Consider the following 5834-nt stretch of genomic DNA (forward strand, 5'->3'; position numbering starts at 1 on the left):
CTTAAACTCAATAATTCCAGATTAAGTCTCATCCTGATATCCTCAAAAACCCAATTTGGCAATTCTATTATTTCCTGTCTGTACCCAGTACCCTTAGCAAGTCTCCTTTCCTGAGGCCACTGCCTGCCTTTTTAGAAAAATTCCCTTTTATCAGTGGCTCCAAACTCACAATATTTTTCAACTGGCTTGCCTTCAGTCCTTCTGGAAATGACTGCTGCTCTTTCAGGCTAGATCAAAAATATATGTCTTTAAATTCCGGAGTTTCTCATAAAAAGTCTATTTCACCATTCATAGCCTTACCAGGTCAAATTACTGCCATATGATTATTAATAAATCATGAAATTAGTTTATCTGAAGATAATGTGATCACTTTCACTGACAGGGAAAACAGGGACTATAATTCAATATCCAAAAACATTTGAGGAAGGAAGTATTCTTCACAAAGCTTTCTGGTTGAAGAATGCTGCATAATTTCAAAATAGCAGAATCATTTGGGCAACAGTGGAGAAGAGCTTCAAGGGTTCCGAGGTTATGTCTTCACTCTGATGCATTTTTAGAGAACTCTCATGAGGACAAAATAACCCTTCAGGAGGAAAAAATACCAGTGTTGCTGTAATTTTTGATAAAAGCAAATAGTTCCAACAAAAGAACTGGGATTTAAGACAGTGCGGGCAGAAGGCCGAAAGATCTGATACTTGGGCACTTAACGTTAAATGTGCTGAGAAACTCATTGTTAGCGGCTTGCATGCATTTACTGTCTCTCCTAAGGAGGTTGAAGAGACAAGCATTATGAAAACCAATTTTTTAAAAAAGTAAAATCGTGTCTTGGGGTCTTCATTGGTTATCTCTGACCTGACAGAAAAGAGTTACTGAGCAAAAGTTAAGTCATCTCATCACCATTTCAATTAATTATAAGATACCTGGAGGGTTATGATGAAGGAACTTAAACTAATGACTCACTGCTTCTAACACCATGAAAAACCCTGGATTTATCAGCACTCTGAACACTGGCTGAAATCTCCTCACATATAGTCCTTACCACATGCCTAAGACAAGCAGGGTACAGTACTTCCCACGCAAAAATGACTTGTGCAAAAGTTAGAATGGAAAATATCTGAGAACAATCACCTGTGAACAATCTGCATTCTTATTTTTCTCAATCACTGAAAAATTGCAACATCCTACACTTTCTCCTCTTTTCTTTTCCTGGGCACCTGCACTATTACTGTTTTCAAATGTCTCTTCCTGATCGTTCTCTCTGTTAAACAACAACCTCCACCTTATTCGTTGCCATGCAAGAGTCCTTTCTGTGGATAATGAACTGCCTTGTGTCCTTCGCTTTCAGGACCTCTTCCCCTCCCCTTACCTCCTAGATAATTCTAAAGTTTTCCACATACGTGACAGTGAAAAGAGAGTCTTTGAAAGGAACCATAGGACTAGCCCAAAGCAGCATTTCATAAGTGTAAATTTTCTTTGTCATTTGCTGCTTTATCATTAATGTACATAAATTTAGCATCCTACTTCAAAATGCATCTGAGTTTCTATTAATCTGAGCTGTATGAAATTGTTTACCAGGCATGGAAATTGATGCTACAGGAAGACAGACCTTGATTAATTATGACTTTTAGTACTCCCGTAAGCCTCTCTACTGAAAGCTATTCTTTTTCCGATGTCCACAGGAAAGTGGATATATGGAGAGATAGTGGAGGTGACATTCTCCTGATTCCCTCATTCTTCTTCCTCACTTTTACTCTTCCATCTGCCTGTAAAAGTCCATCCTCATTTAAGGCTATTTATTGTACATCATCCTTGTTAAGCTCATTTCATTGAATGTAGACCTTCAGACCTGGCTCACAGTATTTTTCTGCCATACTTCTGCCGTAATTCTAGGAGATTTTAGCGTTCATGTAGACAAAGAATGGCATCCTAGTTTCAAATTCCCTAGACCTCTTTCACCTTATCCTTTCCTCCTCTGCATTACAGCACTCCTCTAAAGAACACACTTTAATAGCTCACTCAGAAATTTCAAAGTTTCATATTCTATACTTTGTAAACAAATTTTTTTTTTTTTTTTTTTTTTTTTTTTTTTTTTTGCGGTTCGGGGCACGAACCCGTGTCCCCTGCATCGGCAGGCGGACTCTCAACCACTGCGCCACCAGGGAAGCCCTGTAAACACATTTTTGTTTTTTCACCTCTCTCCTACTATCCTTCCAACCAAATCTGCACAACAATTTCCACCAACCCTCCAGTCCCTGGATTCCCCATTTTCTTTGGATTTATCAGTTCCATCCTAGGCTAATTTCCTTCCTTACTGAGCTTGGACCTCAGAAGTTCAGCAACATCAGCAACTGCAAAACCCAAATCCTGGAGCAGTAACAGTTAACCTTTTTCTGTTTCTACATTTTGATAGTTGAGAATACTGGATAAAAATCTCCCAATTCTTTGATTTTGCACTACTACAAATTCATGATTTTCAGCCCTGGCTAGGACCTCAGCATCAACCTCAGTACTCTTACTTTCCTTGATTAGTTCCCTCCAACCTTCCCCTCAAAACACATTCAGAACTTGTACCACTCCCCTCAAACCTCATCTTCACTCAGACTCGACTCTTTTATTCTCAGCAGATATCAAAGTCTTCTACTTTATATTCATCATGGGGAAAAAAAGGTTCTCTCTTTACCTCCCTACATCCTTACCAACAAAATATATTATCCATAATGGAAAAGTAGCTAAAAATTATTTTATTCAAAGAAAAAACTAAAGTGCAAAATTTAAATTATTTTCAATCATTTGAGAGGTCCTAACCCATTTGGTAACTTAGAATATGAAAATAAACCAGATCTGATCTGAATAATTATAGACAACAGGTGTTCCAGTCTTTGTATTCCTACCTAGATAGGGGCTGGACCAAAAACTACCTACTTCCCCATTCATTGCTTATAAACTATATGTATACTTTAAATTCTGACACAATGTAATTAGATTTCTAAAATGGAAAACACAGAGAGTGTGCCACTTTTGAGTCGAAAAAGACAGTGCATCTTTGATCACTGAGTTGGCAAGAGAACTGCTGAGACTTTATTCTCTAAAACTCACATCCTCCAAGGATTCACTTTCACTTTCATCAAGAAAGCAATCTTCTGGTATTGTTGACAACTCAGGAACACCACAGTTGCTGTCTTGGAGGGTCTGGGCTCTGTGCCTATAGACAATCCAAACCAACTTCTTGCAACATTCAAGAGAAAATATCCAGCTAGTCATTTAGAAACTATTTACTTACCTCCAGTAAAAGGACTCAGTATCATTAATCTTTGAATACTTTATAACAAGCTGGAGAAACTGCAATAACTTAATGAATTACGTTTCTACTTCCAGATTGAGAAGACACAAAGTTAATACAGATGGCTTTGCTTTTGCAAAGACTGGTAGAAAATTGCAAGCTTTCAGCTGACCTTCCAGTTTATCAAGGCTCAATATTTCTTTCCTTTCTGAAATATGAAGAAGTATAATAGTCTTGTGTAAGAAAAAAAAAGTTTAATACAGCAGTATGTTCCATTTCATAGTTCTAATTTTTCTTCCAAAGTTATTTTTTCCCTTCGTTTTCTGTCAGAAGCAGTGCATTTACATTGACTAATCCAGATTACTTCATGAAAAGATGAATCATTGCATTCTTCTTCAACTCTTCTGGCAGCCAGCAAAAACAACAGACTCCAGTGCAAGACAAATTTTAGGTTTCACCTTCATAAAAGCCAAGGATCTGTCCAAAATCTTGACAACCAGGATAAAAGTTTATGTGCAAGATTGAAAATAAAAAAGTTGGTTAAATCCCTTAAATCTTGACCTGTCTCTGACTTTAACACACAATGTTATTGTTCTCAGGGAAAGCCTTCGTCAAGCTCAGTCCTTTATTTGTGGTTGGAATTTCTGTTCCTATTCCAAGTAGAGTTTCAGTAGCTCAGAGAGCTGAACTTATTCCAGACCGCCAAGACCTATGCCCCCAGATCCTTCACTAGGTGGGAGAGGCAGCATCTGGCCTGGAGAGAGCTGAGCACAGAAGAACACGATGGACTCTTCCCTGGGTCAGTGACCCACCAGCTCAACAGTGCCCCCAACAAGCATCCAACCCTCCACTGCCTCTGCCACCTCCTCCGCAGCCTCAGAGCCCAGCTTCACACCTCTGCCCATGCCCACCCTCCTACTGGCAGCACCTCTTCCTGCAGACTCTGGTCTCCCAGCAGCTCTCGGGCCATGCCATGCCATCAGCAGAAGCTGAAGCAAACCTGTTCTTGTTCATCATAGTTTTAATTTCCAAAGTTAAAAATTGTTCTTTGATTTTTCTTTTTCTATAAGATCCCGTTTTAGTTTCATAAACAGATCATCTTTTCTTCTATCTTTGATGATATTAACTATGACTTTTTCTGGTTCTCTGTCCCATTGATTGCTTTTGTCCAAGTTTTTTTCTGTTTGTTTTTGTCTCTGCCTCTTTTGAGTTGTCTTTTCTCAAATGTCCAGTGATTATCGGCATTCCCTTTATATGTAAAAATGAGAAGCTGATTGGAAGAAGTGCATTGGTGTGTGTTGGTGGAGGGTAGCAACCTGGCTGTCTAGGATTCTAGGAGCAAAGCAGGAGAAGCAGCCTGCTGCTCCAGTATTTCGATACATAGATGTTTACATAATTCCACTATTCTTAGCTCCAACACTCACCCCTATCTTATCCTATGTCTGTTGTCTCTGAATCCAGAGCTCCTGGGCTAAGTTTCTCCAGACTAAACCTGTTGCTGCATACGATGGAGGTGGGTAGAGTCGTTCTCTGACTGCTCAGGGAAGTGCAGGGGAGCAGGCAAGTTCAACCAGTTGATGTACAGATATTAAACCAATCATGTTGCCAGTCACACCTCAGCCCATGTTCTAGGCATTCTTCAAGGCAAATTAGATAAATTCTTATAGGTACCCCTCCTCTTGCAGGTATTTGGATTTCTACTTCTTCTAGTCTGGTAAGTTCATTAAATCTCCTCCATCAGATTGTTGTCTAAACATTTTTTGAAATCTTTCATCCATGGTTTTCCCTTATGTTGAATTTACCCTTGTAGTTAATACTTTTTTGATTCTTCACTGATATTTTAATAAAGTTTTTGGAGGGACAGCTGATGGGCAAGGGTGGTCAATCTGCCAAACTTAACTGGAAGGGTTCAGTAGTTAACTGTTGATATTTCTAAAACATTGGACAACATCATAAGTGTACATATGGGTGGTTTGGGGGGCAATAGGTAATGCCATATACCATTTGCAACATTAGAATATCCTTTTGACTCTACCTTCAAAGTATGATCAGAATTTGAACTCCCCAATAGCTGTCATCCTAATCCAGTGATATTTTATACCAGGACACTACCATCTGTCATGTGGATTGAAACAATGTAGCAAACGAGAAAAGCCAATCTGGATTTATCCTGATGCCTGAAATCTGCCCAACAGCTGACTTCATTCCCATACTATGCCTGCTAGCATTTGGAGGAGAGGTCCTAACTAATGCTTGTACTGTTCAATGAGTAGATGCCTAGCAGTCATTTCAAGGAATAGGCTTTCAGTTTCTCCCCAGATTTAAATCTAACCTAACATTCATTTGCCACCTTAATATGTGCTCACCAGCCCCTTAACTCCCATTCATGTCTGCCCTCTGTAGAAGGGGTATAGACCACTGACAACCATGTATTCTATGTCAAGAAAAGGGAGGTGTAGAATATAAAATGGGTAAGCCTCTTTCATACAAGAAAAGATCTTTAATACATGAACCTCCGATGACAAGAACAATCTTGGTTGATGTTTTGTAGTTT

At 39.1% G+C, this 5834-nt stretch overlaps 1 pseudogene; it reads right to left on the reverse strand.

The window, feature by feature from the left end:
- Positions 1-2967: 2967 nt before the first annotated feature.
- LOC102990437 (cyclin-G2-like) lies at positions 2968-4185 on the reverse strand (annotated as a pseudogene).
- Positions 4186-5834: the final 1649 nt, after the last annotated feature.

The sequence above is a fragment of the Physeter macrocephalus genome, chromosome 6 (assembly GCF_002837175.3).
Source record: "Physeter macrocephalus isolate SW-GA chromosome 6, ASM283717v5, whole genome shotgun sequence".
Taxonomy (NCBI): domain Eukaryota; kingdom Metazoa; phylum Chordata; class Mammalia; order Artiodactyla; family Physeteridae; genus Physeter; species Physeter macrocephalus.